General features: G+C 38.4%; 1 long non-coding RNA gene across 2 annotated transcripts in view; it reads left to right on the forward strand.

The window, feature by feature from the left end:
* Positions 1–13,371: 13,371 nt before the first annotated feature.
* LOC134516249 (uncharacterized) overlaps positions 13,372–18,720 on the forward strand; it is a 61,833-nt gene continuing 56,484 nt past the window's right edge. For both annotated transcript variants that reach the window (XR_010071262.1, XR_010071261.1), the window contains exon 1: positions 13,372–14,194. This is a non-coding gene — a long non-coding RNA (uncharacterized LOC134516249). The remainder of the gene's footprint in view (positions 14,195–18,720) is intronic.

Here is an 18,720-nt window from a genome sequence, read left to right on the forward strand (position 1 = left end):
CGCTTTCTTCCTGGGTATAGGGGAGAGTAAAAATTGCATACGATGCTTGGTACATTCATAACATATGAAGACAGTGGCTACAGACTAGACTTACTTTTTAGAGCTGAAGGAGGTTTCCTGTGTAGTCAGGAAGGAATTTCTTCCTTTTTCCCCTCTAACGTAACTGGGCAGTTGTATTATTTTTTGTTTGCTTGCTAGGGTTTTGTATTTATTATAGCTTTCCTACAGTCCCTCAAGAAGAGATAGGAGAGCAACTGGAGGGAAAAATTGCTCCAAGATTATTTTGCGTGTATAAAATCTACTCAGGTGACCTAGTTACAATATCTAGGCTTGAGAAAGACTTTGATTCCAGGTGAGGTTGGTAGGGACCTTGCCTATATTTGCCTTCCCCTTCACTACGAGAGGCGGTTTGCCAGCCAGACTCTCTCTGTAGATCTTGCCTAAACAGAATCCAGTCACGCAGCTGTCTTGGGCATGAGAATTTGGTGGTTCCCTTTCCTCACAGTCGAGTTTGGCTAAATCCCATTAGGGTTCAGGTGAGTAAAGTCAGACTAATCTACAGAATATCTAGGTTAAATTTATTGGCTTGTGATACACAGGTGACCTATTGTCCCCTGATGGCATTATGCTTAAGGAAGTGATTCAAGACAGCTGAGAGGGCTGGGAAAAAAAAGTAGAAAAGGATGAACTAGCTTTCTGGTTTATATCCTATAAAGGCAGGTGAGAACTCTGCTTTTTTTGGCTGATGTAGATACCATAAAATGAAAGAGGTTAAGATATTCACCAAGAAGGGGTTTTGTCTGTAGACATCTCTAGCTGTGCTGTAAGTATATTCTTCCCATTATTGGATGGCTATTTTAGTCTTTTTCCTACTTAAGTTAGAGGGATGTGAAATAAATTGGGGAAAAAAAACTTTTTTATTGATTCAGACTGCTATTTCTGAGTAAGTGCTAATAGATAATTGTGTTCTCGGGTAAAGGTTTATTTTGGAGTTGTTAGATGTACAAAGCAATTATACAGTGCTCTTTAATTGTATGTCTTTAGTATATCTTCATTTGTGTAAGTCGCGTGTTTTTGGACTTAGTGAAGTGCATGCATCTGTGGCAGAGTTTGCTACAGTGTATTCTATTTACGTGTTATGAAGCATTTTATACTTAAATGTTATAACTTATTACTACAAAAATAGTGTTACTCTAGTGAAACTATTATGTCCTATTTATTTTTCTGCTTCCATCAGTTTCTCTATTTTGGTGCAAAGAAAATTAAGCCCCATAGCTTCTGGCTTGATAGTACTGATGGAGAGAATTTGAATTCTACCTAAGCAATAATAATTGCTAGAGCAAAGCTGTAGCTAAGTAAGGCCACTGTGTTCAACTGTTAGTGATGCATAAACTAAAAGATTACTATATGGGAAAGGACATTTTAGGGTAGAGTTACAAAAAAGACTGGTTTGAAATCCCACCTTTTATACTTTCTAGGTGATAAAGGCAAATTACTTTGGTCTGTGATTGTATGCCCATGATGATAGTCTTCCAACAACTGATGGATGAGAATCAATCCATTGTTCATTGCATGTATTCTGATAGAATCAAATAGCCAAAAAAAAAGTCCAAAAAAACCCCACTAGGCTTTAACACACGGTATATCTCTCAGTGCCAGGTTCAATACTGCAGTGCTTTAATAACATTAGTAATCTCTCAGAATTTAAATAAGATATGTGTACGTCAGCCTTTCTTATTTAAATCTTTCTGCCCTTTTTGAACATTGCAATCCAGTGAGATTGAGCTTCCCTAGTGCCCTTTAACTCTTTCTTTATTTTGCCTCCATTTGCTACCTCCCCATCAGGAAATAATTTTGCTACACTTGACAACTGAACTAATTCTGACTAAAGTTAACAATAAGGTAATAGGCAGATGACTGTCTTCAGAGGAATTTGCAACTCTGAGGCACTGTCTTGCCACTTATTGCCCACAACATGCTAGTGTTACATTAATCTGGAGAAGGGAATATCTAGCTGCACGGACTGTGTCCTTTTAAAGCCTGTCTTTAGTTCAAGCAGGTGAAATATGAACTCTGTGGTTTATTTAATTTTTGGTTCTTTAGTACAGGAATTCAGGCTATATCTTAAGGTAGCAAAAATTCTTTACTGTGTATACATGCAGGACGCTGTATGTTTTGTGGTTCCTTAACAGTAAAACTGGCTATAGGTTTCAATGAATTTCAGAAACAGAACGTTCACTAAATATGTACATATCTATATCTTCACATATATTTAATATGTATATGTCTATATATATGCATAGATATTTCTGGGATATCTTAAAAACATAAATCCACCATGAACTGAGAAAAAAGGTCTTTTTGCATCTGTAGAAGTCTGAAATAATAACTGAATATCATAGACAAAATCCGTAGGCTTTAATTTTTCAATATTATAGAATTTGACATTTTCACAAATATGTTACAGTCTTCACATTCCTGCTGAATGCATCATTTTGCTGCATGTCCCTCTGTTGTTTTTTTTTTTTTTTTTTTCCCCTTTTTTCCTTTCTACCCCATGAGGTACTGCAACCCATATTTCTCTAACTGCATTGCACAAAGTAATTAGCTGCACCCTGTTGTCTTGGGTCGTAGAGGTAAAACCCGCTTTGCAACCAGGCAGCTCCAGGCATAACCTGGTGATTTGAAGTAATTAATTTCGTCATTTTTTGTAGGCAAGCTCTTATACTGTATTTGAGATACAGCAAGAAACAACCTGTAATAACAACTGTGATTTCTGTAGCTGAAAGCATGTGCTTGGGCAAATATGAGAAGAAAACTGAATTTTCACAGATGTTGAACTCCGTTCTGATCTGAGCTCTCTCAAGATTCTTTTCCTTGTATTTCCTTTTACCGTGCAGTTCAGGAGGTTGAGGTGGAATAGCAGCTTAGGCTGTAAAAGTGCAGCAAAAGCAAAGGCAGGGTGTGTGTCTGTGTGTGTATAAGGTGCGTGATGGGGCAATTAACTGTAAGTGCTGCTTCAGGCAATGAAGATGCTGGTGTTTATGAAGGGATCAGCAAGCGTCTCTTTCAATTTTTTTTAGTTGTGAATTTTGCATTCTTTTTATCTTTCTTTTTATCTCTTTTTTTTTTTTTTTGCCTAGATCATTGAAATCTAGGTAGTGATGATGACGTTACCAGTAAAAACCACATCCATTGTGGCATCAAGAATAAGTTGTAGCAATTCTAGTGAAAGAGGGTGTCTTCCAAAACTAGCGAGGCTGTTATCTTCTCTGAATATTGTAGCAAGCTCTTGGCAAGCTTGCCTCTTCACTGAGGCTGAGAATTTCAGAAAGTTAATTCTGAGGCATTCAAATGCCCACAAGAGCTACCCTCAGGATGTCAAGGCATTTAACTCTGTAACTACTTGATAAGTTAAATCTAAATGTTTGTTTCTTCAGATTTCTTGGGATTTGCATCCACAGAAGGTTTGGTATCTCAAAATATTTGTGTCGGTTTCTCCTTGCTTCATGTGCTTTCCTTTTCCCCAAAAAAGGGCATTGATCTACATATAGTAGCAGGAGAGCTCAAAAATTATGAAATGTGCTAATTTTAACTGTCTCCTGAAAAATATTACTGAAACAACTTAATTGAGCTGGGTTCCCAGCTTCTTATTGTTTGCCTCTGTAAGGTTTGGTCCATCTAAAAAACCAAACATAGTGATATTCCAGGCCCAAACAAATTTATTTACTTTCCCCAGTGGGAATGGAGATACGAAAATATTGTTCAAAAAAAAAAAAAAAAATCTTGCCTTTGGGGACAGGTTCGTTTGCCTCCAAGCTCCTCAGGTTATACATAAGACTTCTCTCCCTTGAGAAAGATTGAGATTTCAATACAACAGGCAGATGAATAATATAGGGCATCGGGATTGTTGATGAATGTGAAAGAGAAAAGGTGTTGTGTAGCCTGCAGTCTTTAAAATGATACTTGATTGAGGGTGGTTGGACTTGATGGATGAGGATGCCAGGTACGTGACAGCAGCTTGATAGCAGTTGCAGCAGTCAGACCATGAAGGGACTAAGGAGTAAGAAAATATGATAGGACTATGAAGAGTTTACACTTGTATTGTGAAATTACACTTGAGATAAAGAAATAAGATTACTATCTGTTATACTCCAAATAGTGATGGAAAGCTGATATCTGATGCATCAGGAGAAAAGAAGGCAATAGAGACTGAAAAAAACCCAACACCTGATGTTTATATTGCACGATGGAAAAGATTTGTGGTCAGCAGTAGTGTTCTCGCATGTAGGAAAAGCTGCTAAGCTAGAAGATGCCCAAGCTATAGCAGTGGCAAGAGAGGGTCAGATCATAGGTGGAATTGAATGCCAGTGCAATTACAAATGCAGAGATCCTTTAATATTTCCATGTTTTCTTTATCTACTGAACAAGCTACCAAAAAGAAAATAAAATGTAAAATAAAAATAAATTAAATCCAGACTGTTTAATCATTTAAGGATTATTTTCATCAGTATTTTAGGCTGAAGTCTGGGTTATTCCTCATTGTATGGAAGCCTCAAAATTGGCATAACACAAGGAAGTGCAAGAATGGAAAGTTTCACCGTTCTTTTCCTTACTGTGAAGAATATTGTGGGACAGACTTGAATCTGTGACAGACTCATATTCTGAGTCCTTGTGTGGAACTCGGACCTCATTTTCCAGCAACTGTACAGGTGTGCTCCCAATGTCTGGGACCATTCCCGAGCGTGCTGAGCATGACCATTTACACGCAGCCTATGTATTATACGAGTAGGACATACACTTGTGTTCAGTCATAGCTCTTTCTAAAAACTGCTAAGTCCACACTTTTCCTAATAATGGGTATTAATATACTGGTTTTACTTCTCAGGCTTTCCAATTTTGAAGCTTAAAGCTGATTTTAAGTTGCCCTATTTTAGTGCTGCATAAGTACCTTAGCATATTTTTAGTTAATTTAGCCTGTCAGGCATTGTGACAAACTGTGAGACCTTGCAGGTACTTGTCGTGTCTGGAAACTTTATCTGTAGCAGCGCAAGTGGGGGCGGAAATTACAACAAAGGTAATTACCCAGGTATCTTGAACTTCAGGCAATGGAGGTTGCTCTTAAGAGTGATTTCCCTTGGGGGAGAATGGGGAAGGTAGGAGCTGGAGCCTGCAGTGCTGACGTGGTGCACTCAGAATGGTTTTTGACATGGTGAGGAGGGCTGCAGCAGCAGAGGACTTGCAATCTGTAAGAAGAAATACAGCCCATCAACCACACATAGGGCGCAAATTGAAGCTGAGGGAGAGATGATGGGAGGGAGAGCATATACAGAAGGAGGATTTAAAATGAAAGTTTTAAAAGAGGTATGTTTTCTTTAGCCTTATAAAGACATTTCTGATTTAAATGGCAGTTTTCCAGTACATTCTACTATGCCTTTCCTACCTCTATGTTGTGTCCCTGACCACTCTGTCACCCCAAATGGTACTGTAGTTTGTCTCTTGATAGTTTCTGTATAAAAAGTGTCTCTCACTTGACATTAGCTTGTGTTCAGGGACACCCACGTATGTACCTAAATCTCAGTATTTTTTAGTGATAAGGACCTGTGGAATTGAACCCAAAACTCAGTTGTCTCTTGTGGGCCAACAATGAACTAAGAGGCCTTTGAAAAATTAGCTTTGAAGTCTTAAACTGCTTGCTGCAGGGCTGACCACAGCTGTGCTTCTTGCACTTCCTGATGGCAAGCACTGCAGGGATGCTTAAGAGGTTTCAAGTAATCTCAATGCTGCTTTGTATTACTGAATTTTGATTTCTGATGTTGCATTTGAGGCTAGACACAATATGGTCCTTTTTCTTTGTGTATGAAACTGGTAACTACCCAAGCTTTACATTTAAAAACGTTTTAAATCAGTTAAAGATCTCTGGTATTCTCAAGTAACAGTCCCCAAAACTCTTGTCTTCACAAACCAAATTAATAAACAAACAATTAGCAGGAGAAAATTAAAAAAAATAATAAATAGTCATGAACTAGCATGGTTAAAATGGCCGTTTGCTTTGATACATTTGTCCTGCATGAATCTTTACGGTCTGTTTTATTATAGGAAGTTTTCTAAGCTCCTGCAAACGTTATCCTAAACAGAGGCCCCAGTGAGAATGCTGCTTAGTGAGAGCACATTTCCCTCTTTTCTTGGGTTTGCATTAGTGATGATGAGTTTCTTGTGGAGCTTTCAGAACTCTTGCCAGAAAGATAAGGCTATCGTTCCTTTGCTATTGCCATTCATTATAGTCGCTGCTGCTTGGTGATGTGCCAAGAATAGTTCAGGGATTAGCTGGAGCTGGGCGTATGGTTACACCTGTGTATTCATGAAAATGTTATGAAAATGGTAGACTTGGAAGTGTAATTCACATGTACTATGAAGTATGTGCGAATCTGTATGCTTTGTACCTGCAAATTATGCAGATACGTAGGTCTGAAAAATCTGGCAACTCCTCTAATGCAAAAGACTTGCTTAAAATTATTCATTTAGAGCTATTTCTACATTGGTATGGAGCAAGACAACTTCTTTTTTGGGTTTTTTTTTTTGATTTTTTTTTTTTTTTTTTTTTGTGTGTGGTGTGGGTTTTTTCTTCCTCCCCTTACCCCCCCCGGCACTGTCGCCTATATATTGTACTTTTCCTTGTTCACTTTCTCCAGAGAGATTCTGTAGGGCTATGCATTTTGTGGGGAAGCCTCTTCCCTGTTTCTGTGCACTTTTCTAACTCCAGATGACCTTTGCCTCTCCCCTTGGACTAACAACAAGACCCATGGCTTAATCTAAGCAGCTGTGTGTTCTGACAGCATCAATGCACACCAAAGTCTAAGCTGAGCCTCCTAGGCCCCATACCGGTTAATAATTCACAGATGCCTCTGGGATCCAATGCTGTCAAAATTCAGCATTACAAATGGCTTATCTACATAAAATATCTGGAAGCGAAAGCAAACAGTAACTAGTGAATGGACTGTTTGGAAGGGAAAACTTAATGATCGGTGTTTGATAGCATATTACCCTGATAAACTGGAAGGCTTGAAAATAAGAAGTCCATGGGTGATTTTTACAGGAGGGAACAAACATAAATAACTGGAGTCTTCAACAACTGTAATTTCTGCTTCAGAGTTTTACTGCAATATTTGATCCACTTTCCCCAGATATCTTACTCTACCAAATTAGAAGCATTATTAAGATGGGTGATGTTTACTTGTCAGAGAGAGGGCCTAAAATAAGGGGATGCTGCACTATGGTTCCTTGTAGGCTTCTGGACCCAGTTTTCTATTTCAGGCTGAAAAATTCTACTGTTCCTCAGGCTTGTTACTTTAATGGGAAAATTTGTGTTGTGCAGGGCAGGTAGGATATAATCACTTCAAAATGAACAAAAAAAATTCAGATACAATATTTAGCAGAAATTAAACATTTCCAAAGCTTTAAACTTTGGGGAGCTGGGGCTGCCTTGGCAACAGCACAAATATCTTCCTAAGGGTCAGGCTTCTGTTGTCAGCAAAAAATGATGAGTCAAGCCCTGCTAACTGGCTTTATAAAACTCTGAGCTCTAGGAATTCTGCTGTTGTGGACATTTTTGTAGAGCTTTTTATTTCCCAGGCAAAAGCTCATTTGCATTGTGGTATTGTTATGTGTTTTCTTTTGATCTCCTACTTTGGATTTCTAAGACTGAGTGCTATTTTTTTTTCCTTATGAATTTGCATTGCCCCAGGATATGAGAGGCTTGTTTGAACTCATTTAATTGGCCAGTGATGTGAAAAATGATCGTTTTCTATATTGGAAATGAGCTCAAGTAACCCTTTCGTGGACTCCTTATAACCTACTGTAACTTTTCATGCGTTTCTACTGACTCAGGATTATCTTGTCTGGAAGGAGAATGAACCCTTCTAATCTTTTCCAGGTTTACAGATATTGATTTTTTTTTTTTGGGTTTACAAGACATCACCATAAAAATAGAAAAAATCAAAAGATAATTAGCCACACTCTTCATTGTTCTTACTTCAGTGAAAATGATACAATTCCAATTAAATCAAAGGATATAATCCCAGTAGATATGATGTTCCTAAGAATAAAATTGAATCTGCTCTTTCACGTTTGCTTTAATTTGCTTCATTGTAAACTCAGTGAGCTTACCTTTTATTTACACAGAGGGTATGTTTTATGGGGTGGTTTTGGACAAGAAGAAAATATTATATTTTGGTTTATCCTTCAAAAGGCCTGATTGCAAGGATCTAACCATAAGTGTACAAAATCTGATCTTAAAAAAAAGCTTTATTAAAATATTTTTATTATCATTTATAACATGTTACAATTGCTTGTTGATTTTTAGAATGTTAGAGGAGGAAACTGAAAGTGTATACATTATAATTTCAGTATAAAATGCCAAATTGAAATACATTAAACTATAAATTTTCTCTTATTGACACTCCCATGTTTCCAGCTATCTCTTTTGTCCTGCCCCATTGCAGACTCCTCCCCTGTAACATTTGACTTTACTCACAGTTGCCAAGCCCTGCGACCAGAAGCTGCATATCTCCTTTTAGTCCTGTTTAAAAGGAACTTGTCTGTACCTTGAAGTAGGGGGTGTTATCTTGAGATTATGAGGAAAAGGCAGTAATTTACTTAGCTTACATGCTGTTCAGAATCATCAGCTCCTGCTTTACTTCCCTTGTCTGTCGTCCTGTCGTCCCCCCCCCCGCCAAGCTCCTAATTTAAATCACTTTAAAAAATTTTTTTTTAATAAATCTTTGGTACAGCTGTTGTATGTGATCCTACGTGGTTTAACCAATGTGCTCAGGTTAGAGTGGACACACAGATTTGCTGTTGGATTTCATGTAGAAGTGCTTTAAATTCATTACTGAAGATTCAAACTTGTAATTGCTAAGTGATGGGGCCCTTACAATGAGGCATGTGGGTACGTGTATTATAGAACAACTGCTGTCTTGTTCTTTGTGATTACTTTGCCTTTGAACTTGTAAACCTGTTCCTTAGGCTTACTGATGAACCTCCTGTTCTTCAGTGCAGATGTTGAATTATGGTAGTTTCATCTGTATAAACTGTTTCGTAAGAAATGTGACCATTTTCCATCATGTAGCCTTAAATTTCTGTAGGGCATGTTAGCTATAGGAAAAAGTCATGACCAAAACAGTGACGAGCAAGTCTGAGGCAAAGAAATGATTCTTAACCACTGAAATCTGTAGAGAACTTGTGCTGTTCCACTATGTAGTGTGGAGACAGGGATGGCCAAGTGTTTATCATTCTAAATTTTACCTTCTATAACTCATCAAAATTATTTCTCTTGCATGTATCTGTTTAGTTCTACTGCTCTTGGTGGTCTTGAATGTGATCCCCTTGCAAGGGGTGGCTACTGCCCGGTTGCCATGTGAAGGTACACATCAAAGATGTTATTTTAGAGCGGTTAGCATAGTTCTGCAAACTGTTTAGAAGACGTTCTGTATAATAGAATTAACTTGTCATGCTTGGGCTTTCCAAAGTGAAATTCCAGATTGAAACTGAGACTGTCATTTGCATCACATCACAGACAGTGCAAGAAAATAATCGTAAAGAAAAAAGAACAGACAGACTGCGTTCCAGGAATTTTATGCTGTCTGCTTCTATTTCAGGGGGAACACGCACCATAGGTAGAAGTATACAGGCTGGGAGGGATGTACACAGTACACTATTTGCATTTAATTTTCTTTTGAGGAGGAAAATCCAGACCTATAGGTTCAGGTTATCAAATTATTATCTTTCATGTTCCTTTTCTCAGAGTTTAACAAATAAGAAATATTCCAGGAAACACACACCAGATTTTTTCTTCTGTAATTGATGTATTTTTGGAACTATCTAAGATAAATGGTTGTAGAAGATGTATGGGAGGCTAGCCTGCAAGCTGTCTCAGGAATGACCTCCTTTCAAATATTCGCAGCATGTGAGTTTTCCTACCTATCCAGCAACAGATTCAGCAAATCTTTTGTATATAAAAAAAAAAAAATAGTAAAAATTCCCAATGTTTGATTTCAATAACTCATTTAGTGATTTTTGTACTTCTGTGGTATTAACTTAAAAAGAAGCTTGCAGGTAGTATGTGTTTTCAATTAAACATATGTGCTTCTATTAGTGTTCTAAATCTATCAAATCTTTTAATTAGTTGGAACGTATGATTTTTGTCTTTGCTTTTTATGCAAGTGCTGTATTCTTTCTGGATGTACCACATAAAGTATCGTATTGAAATTGAGAGTTGGACATAAACAAGATGTGAAATACGACTACAAGTTCATAAAACCCAGCAAAATACTGATCAGTTTTGTATTTGCCCTTGGCTAAAGGGGAAATATGATAAAACAGCTACCACAGAATACCAGTTCAATGCAAGCTCCCAGTGTGGACAGGTTACATTCACACCCGTGCATGTTCCAGAATAGATTCCTGCTGCAGACAAGCCCTCAGATCAGTTGACAGGAATGATGTTTCATCAATGTATGTATGCATATCTTAATTAAGGGTACATGTTGTTGGAGCTGACAGGAATGTCAGGCTCTTCAGATTCCCAGAAATACTTTAAGCCTGACAGATATGAAGCCAGTATTGGCTAAGTGCATTCAGATAATTTTTCACAAAAGATGAGTCATTCTTCTTCCTATACGAATTAGTACCATTCCTATAATCAGCATCTGAATTTTCCCTTCCTCTGTGAGATTATTCTGTAATGCTTTACAATTCAGAGACAGAGTTGTATATATTACACTATCTAACAAACACTTAAATGCAAGAGTATGCCATGCTTTTGAGACATAAATAGAATTTTACCTCAATTATGAAAACTCACTAAAGGCTTAAGTGTTATTGAGAACATATATTGAGATGCAAATGTATCTCTTAAGAGAAATTTTGTTATTTTTCTGGTCATAGACACAATTACTATCAAAGTGTGATTAAATCTTGGAAAATATAAAGTGTTCTGTAGCTGAGGGAAAGGGGGTTTGTCCTGGTCCTTCTGGGTGCTTCATTTAAGTTATATCTCACTCAAACAGATCCTAACGTTGTGTGGTGCTGTGAGTAGTTACTCTGGTCTAGTAAATAGAGAGATTATTTTTATTTATTTTTTTTAATATCTAACTGGCATATTGATAAAATCCCTAGTGTGGAAGCAATTTTATGGGGAAGATATACTTTAAACATGTATAGCTATCAGTAGAAATCACCTTTATGCAGACATCAGTGTATAAGTAAAATAGGTATTGTTTAACTATATCAATTTCATCTTAGTATGTAAACTCGTTTTTCTTTCTGGAATTTGTTTCAAGTAGTCATTTAGGTCAGATCTGCACTACAAAGTTTTGCTGTCAATGCTGTTATTACTTTTATTTAATAGTCAATAGCCACTGATTTCCTTTAATCTTTTATTCATAATAATCCTTTTCTTCGTATACAGTGGCCAATAAAATAGTCTTTCAAGTAAAAGACCCTGGAAGTCTGAGAACTACCTGCTGGAGCAGGAATAGATACTAATGAGCTCAGTGAGGGAAATAGACTTATTCCTCATGGGAGACTGCCAGAGAAATTAAATGGACTGGGCATGAGGTTTTAGGCACAGGCAAAATGTAACTGCAGCCCTCAGACAGCATTGAGGAAATGCTTTGAATACTATAGAAGGAAAATGATCTAAAAAGTACCAAGCCCTCTGGTACTAATGATGATGAAGACAATTTTCAGAATATTTGGGAGGTAATTGCTGAAATTGAGTATTTGTCCTGGTATGAACAGTGGTCACAAGCTAAACAAACGTGTAGCAGTTTGGTTGTGTCAGTACTAAGTACAGTTTATTATTTACTAGTTCAGTGTAAGTTTTCTGCCAATATTAATTTTGATTAAGGGCTTTAGAACTGGATGTTGACCTGGCATAAGTACAAAAACACACAGACAGGAGGATTCTATCTCTTTTGCTGCAGCTGGTCCTTAGTTAAAGTGGCAGAAAATCTGTGTGGACAAGCCAGAAATGAAAAACAAGTGTAAATAAACATAACTAAAAAAAAAGGGGGGGGGGGAAATGATTTCAAAATGCAGCATGAAATTCTTCCTGAGCCTACTTGCATAAAACTGATCCATTAGCAACAAAGGGCAAAATGAGCAGAAAGTAGAAAAGAACAACTAATTTAATCTTTTCAGTCTTGCTATTTTAGCGAAACAAGGGAATAAATATGGGCTGGGTTTTGCACTTCTTTCAATCTAGCCTGTAATCAAGGATATGCTTTTTTCTTTTGCAATAAACAGCGTGGGGTTTAAGAAACGTCAAGTAAGAGGGACATGTGCATTAATCCAGGGCTTCTCCTGCTAGGTGGTCAAATATACACATCATTAATAATATCTACTCTTTAGCAACTCGTAGGTCTCTTGATCTGTTTCCAACATGAAATTTCAAGCTGTAAGATGACTCTTGTTGGTTAGATCTTATTTAGGATCTCTAAATAATTATGATTACCCATGTTCGGTGAAGGCAAATTCAAATTTGCCTTACAGGAAAATGGAGTACATATTTTAAAAGTGGAGCATGACCTGCTGTGTAGCCTGAAAATGCAGGCTGAAAGACCACATGTTTGTTCTCTATGATTATACTGATGTGAGATAGAAATCAGAGAGGGAGAAAAATAGAATTAAACCAGGTATGGCATATGGACATAAGAGTGTAGCCTGTTCATTAATTAATTTTGGCAGGACTGAAGAAGCAGCAGCTATTTAATTAAAAGAAAAATAAGATTCTGGAACAACCTTCTGAACAGTTGAAGTACCTGACTGGTTTTAAGGTGGGGATGGATGCGCTTGTGAGCATGACTAGCTGTGTTACAAAAGGTGGAAGTTTATTGATTTTTTTTTTTTTTTTTTTTTTTTTAATCAGTCCCTAACTTTAAGCCAGTTTAAAGCTTTGTTTCCCAGTTTGGTAATACCTAAATTGTATCTATCTGTACTGTTGGGTATAGATGCCAGTTAGCAAACACATCAGTTTATTTGAAACCTTGGTTGTTCAATCCATGCCAATTTTAGAAGCAGCTATCAACATCAGAAAGGTGAGATCCTCAGTTTTTGAGTGGCTTGGAGTTTTTAGTATTATAGGACTAATGAACAACTAGAATTCAATTAGTATCTTCCAACATGTAATAATATTTTGTGGCACTGTTCCAGACTTATCTGGACAAGAGCTAGTCCTTGGACTAGCGCAGTTCTCATTCCTATCTGGGCATGCTGTCACTTCAGTGTTGTGTGGTTGTGGTGTGTGGGGTCTTGAGGGGTTTTTTGTTTGCTTGATTTTTTTTTTTATTTTTTTATTTTTAAGATTTATCTGACACAAAACAGAAATGCTGCTCTGCAGATGAGTAGACACAGCTTTGTGCCAGACAGGATGCATGAAGCAGCCCTACAGGTGCCTTAAGACAGTAGCATCACAGTGTAGGCATGATGCGGAGCTCGTGTAATCATTGAATCATAGAATGGTTTGGCTTGGAAGGGGCCCTAAAGATCATCTAGTTCCAACCCCCCTGCCATGGGCAGGGACACCTCTCACTAGACCAGGATGCTCAAGGCCCTATCTAGCCTGGCCTTGAACATTTCCAGGGGCACCTACAACTTCCCTGGGCGACCTGTTCCAGTGTCTCAGCACCCTCATAGTGAAGAAATTCTTCCTAATATCTATATGTCTCCCCTCTTCCAGTTTGAAGTCATTACCCCTCATCCTATCAGTACATGCCCTTGTAAAAAGTTCTTCTCCAGCTTTCTTCTAGGCGCCCTTCAGATATTGGAAGGCTGCTAAAAGGTCTCTCTGAAACCTTCTCTTCTCCAGGCTGAACAGCCCCAACTTTCTCACCCTGTCTTCATAGGAGAGATGCTCCAGGCCTTTGATCATCTTTGTGGCCCTCCTTTGGACTGTCTCCAACAGGTCCATGTCCTTCTTGTGCTGAATACTCCAAAGCTGGATGCAGTACTCCAAAGCTGGATGCAGTACTCCAAAGCTGGATGCAGTACTCCAAAGCTGGATGCAGTACTCCAAAGCTGGATGCAGTACTCCAAAGCTGGATGCAGTACTCCAAAGCTGGATGCAGTACTCCAAAGCTGGATGCAGTACTCCAAAGCTGGATGCAGTACTCCAAAGCTGGATGCAGTACTCCAGGTGAGGTCTCACCGGGAGTGATGACTCTTACATTTCTCAGCTACCAGAAGAAGGTATGGATGTATCGTAGTAACTTTGGGCTATTACTTTGGCCTGCTGAGGCAGTCCACAGCTAGCTCAGGTGCATGTTCATGACAGACAGAAGATAGGCACCTAACACTTGGATAATAGTGGACATTGCTAACCCTGTTCCTGTTCTTCATTAACCTTTAAGGGCTGTAGTACATGGAACAATAAAAGTGCTATACAAGGCATTCAACCTACATAGACCCTATCATTTTCTCTATTAGATGTTGGCTAAATCTTGACATGCATGTGTCAAAGTGAGAAAGCTTCCGGGCAGGAAATTTCTAAGGTGATATTCCCAGTAAGCTCAAACAGAACTGTTACAGAGGTGCTGGGAGCACTGAGAGGCAACAAAAAGATGTTAAAAGAAGTCAAAGAAAAAGGATACGAGAACTAGAGATTTTGCAAAATGAATGAAGATAACATGGGAGGTCTCCCAGAAGGCACTAGGAGATGATTTGTCAGAGGAGATAAAAACTGTTAGCCATGTGGTTGAAGGTATCTGAATCAATGTAGAAGCCAAATCAGAGCTCTCTGTAGCAGCAGACAGATTGAGGTGCTCGGTGACCTGGCTGTCATGACCCAGAAAGTTTTCCAGGAAATGAAGGAGACATGGAAACTATCGGCCAACTTGGAAAATGCTGAGATAAGATGCTGTAGGTAGTGAAGGAACTAAATAATTAGCTTGCAAAGAAAGAAAAAGATTTTCAGGCTGTAGTATGAACTAGCTTTCCGGGTAGGATGTTTTGAACATCCAAAGGTAAGAAAGGATATTTTACACCCTATTCATAATCTGCAGAAGGCAGAGGCAAGAAATTGGATTGCCTCAGTTTAAATGATGTTATCTTTGAAGAGAAAACTCCTTGTGATGATTATTTGACTGTAATGGACAAAAAGAAGGATTTCAGTAGACAGCTTAAGTGACCCGCGTCTGAGGGTGCTGCAGAATTTACCTGCAGGAAAAGAAATCTCATCATCCAAAGCTTAAACGAATCTGTAATATGCACCTTAGAACTACCCATCCATCTCAGTTGGCCAAGGGACACTAGAGCACTAGAAAGAAAAAAGAAATTTGATCTGAACTGTTAAAGGTATGAGATGATATTTGTTCCTTACATAGCCAAAAGCCCTTGAGGCATTCTAGAATAGATTGGTAGCATGCCAATTTCTTGTTCGTTGGAATTTAAGGCTAAAGATGAAAAGCCGCAGCAGAAGACAAAACAACTGCTAGTGAGAATACTAAAGGAGAGTGCTTTGTCTGTATGAATACTGATGTGATGTGGCCTTGCTTGAGAGAGTCTGACAGTCAGTGGTGTTTGATACCTGGGCTAGTAGAGTAATTTATAAAATAGCTGGAAATCTATCCAGAAGGAATCCAAAATGTTACAACAGTGCCTAAGGTGTTCTGTTGACTGAATTCTTCATTGCACTTGGGGTTCTGAATTACAAATATTTAATTCTAAGTAGGTTAAAAAAAAAAAAAAACAACAAACCAGCCATTCTAGCGCTTTCCTCAAGTCAATAGAGAAATAAAAGGACATGAATCTGTTAACTACTGTTTCTTTTGATGGGCATGCTCAACTGTCAACAGCATGCTAGAATATAATCTCTTACGCAGTCTGCTCTCAACTTCTGAGGACAGGAGAGAACAAGTATAACTTTGCAAATGAAAAAACTTGGCTAATTCAGGTATTGAGGGTCGCAACATAGAGACTGAAGAATGTTGCGGAGTTGTCAAAGATCCAAAGCTTGAAGCCTTGCCCAGGTCTCTTGTCTCTTACCAGGCAACTCTGGTGCATGAATATCAAGTTACCCTTTTAGTCCAATGTTAAAAAGAGCTTATTAGCCTGGTTGCAGCACTGGGTCGAAGGTGACCACATGTGTTTGCACTGCACCTGATGTGTAAAGTTTTTTTTTTTATACAGCATAGAGCCCCGAGGAGCATGCCACTTAGGCATGTGACAAGAAATTAGCTTGGGCAAAGCCAGACTTATGAGCTCTCATTCCATGGTTGCTCTGCTGAATGCATGTCAACCTAGAAAAACCTCTTCTCTAGAGTTCCGTTTCTATTTGGGAGCAGGCTGAAAGCTCCCGTCACTTCTCTGATGAGACAATAATGTGAGGTTGTACGAGGAGGTGCTGGAAGCCTAGATCCATTCTGGTGATTTGGAGAAGGAGCCATGTGGGGGAGGAATTTGGAAAGTGTTGTAGGATCTGAGGGCTCCCTGATTCACTGTGTATAAGGTCAAAGCCGAAATAGCCTTTGGGCACTTGACGTCATGCAGCAGCTAAAACTGTCTGTGCAAATTCTGTATGAGGTCATTAGCACAAATATTGTACACAGTCGATTGGATGCCTGTCAGGTGGCTTCTATGGCTTTAGGGCAAGCAGTAAGTAACATTTAATGAACTGTGATACAATATGCATGGTTTATACACTAGCCTTTCAGTTTCCAGAGGTTTTGCAAAAGGCCAAATGACTCAGAGCAGTGTGTACTTTGCTAACTGATTTAGTAGTTATGGGCTAGAATTGCAAGACAGGAGGAAACCACATTACGTGGGAGCAGGCACTAGGAAGCAATTGTGGACTTCATTCAGGATAATGCATGGACTAGTCATCCTTCCTAAAAGCTAAATGGAAGAGACAGTCAAATTACTTTATCGAATAAGATAGCTTAAAAACTCAAAAGTCTTTACCCAGGATCCTGTGCCGTGAATGGATGTGTGGGAGGAAGTGAAACTTGATTCAAGAAGAAAACGGACTCCAGAACAGGCTAGTTGCAGCTGTGGTTGTCCATGGCAAGTTAGACATGGAAAGTAACCATAAATCAGAAAAAGTAAACAAGAAATAGAGAAGAAAAGAAGAAATTGTGGGCACGAATGCATATGTCATTGCTTAGACATTCCAGGAATTAATGTGTCCTGTCCTTTTTACCCAATGTTTAAAATTGCTCTCTTTTTGTGCTTGAATTTGAAAAGACTTTATATTTTCTTAGTGGTTTTTTTTTTTTTGATACAATGAAGCAGAACTAACTTGGATATCTTTGTGAATACGTCTGTAGAAATGAATACATTTTACTGAAAACTAAAGTGAAAAAAATACAGTAACTGTAGGTATGATTTAAGATCAAAATTGGAAAAATCCAGAAAAGCTTTTATCATATGAAATCAGACACTCTGCAAAACATACATATTTTGGAGAAAACATTAATAATTCATAAAATATTTGTAAAAGTTTACTGTCATGTCAGAGGAAATATTTACATAATGTATTTTTCCAAGAGTAACAACAGAAGTGCGTGATGTTGCTTAGCATTTTGGGAACAATCTTTACTACTGGAAAGTGCTGATTGGAGTCATCAGTCATTCCTCAGATTTTACACTTGAACTGTCTGTATAACAGGGTGTTTAAAGCAAAAAAAATATTCCTTTCTATTTTCATCAGCAGCCTTCAGGCATGTGGGTTAGATCTTAAATTCTGTTACTGCTGTGTCTTTATCTTTGTAAATAAAGCAGGTGTTTTAGGAGCATATATGGACCTTATCTAAGATCAAGGTGTTAGATACTGCACAAATGTATTGTAGTAATCCATTCCCTGAAGAATTTCCACTTCTAGAGGTGGAAAGGAGGGTATAACGTATTTGCACGTATTTTATGTATAGATATTAGTGGAATAGCAAAGTATATTATTTGGCAAGTGTTCTGTTAGATGCACGGTGTATTACATTTTTATTTCTATATTTATTAATAGTGAAGTATGGCTTGGTTGGGAGAGAGCCGAGCTAAACTGAAAGACATAAGGAGGATTTAGACTTTATTTTCTAGGCAAAGGGGAGGGATGGAAGTAAGTGTGAGCAGGGCAACACCCAGGAGCTCAAAGGAATGATGTCAGCCTTTTGCTGGATTCACCTCAGTGCTATTTCCACTTCCCTGCTAGTACTAGTAGAGAGTCCTTTACCATTAAATGTGCGTGTGGCTGCTAGCTGGAGCACACCAAAAGCTTTTAGAGCATCACAAGCCCTAGTCCACAGTGAAACAGGCAAGTTGTGCTGGCTTGCTGTTTCTTTCCAGTTACTTTCCCCCCCAAAATACACAAAATAATTTCTAATGCAACTTTTGCCTGTACTTAAGGATTGAGTTACCAAATGGCATTGTACAATTACAAATGGGAATGAGAAGTCCAGTGTTTACAAATGAGGTGGTAGGGGGACCCATCCATGGGAAAAGGAGTCTGCTAAAGCACTATCTGCGTATTAGAGGGGCTGGGGGTGGCAGGAGGGGGACAGGTTAGGGAATTCTGCTCTGGAGCCTGTAGTGCCTGCTGTTTAAAATGCCTGCATTGCTTGCCTCTGAGCTCACGATACAGCTGGCATGCTATCAAATATCCGGAAGGGTATTACCAGTGGGATTTTAGTAGAAGCCTCTGTGTTTAATAACTAGTGTTGTTTTTAAACAAAAACT

Source organism: Chroicocephalus ridibundus, chromosome 5 (assembly GCF_963924245.1).
Source record: "Chroicocephalus ridibundus chromosome 5, bChrRid1.1, whole genome shotgun sequence".
NCBI classification, from domain to species: Eukaryota; Metazoa; Chordata; class Aves; order Charadriiformes; family Laridae; genus Chroicocephalus; species Chroicocephalus ridibundus.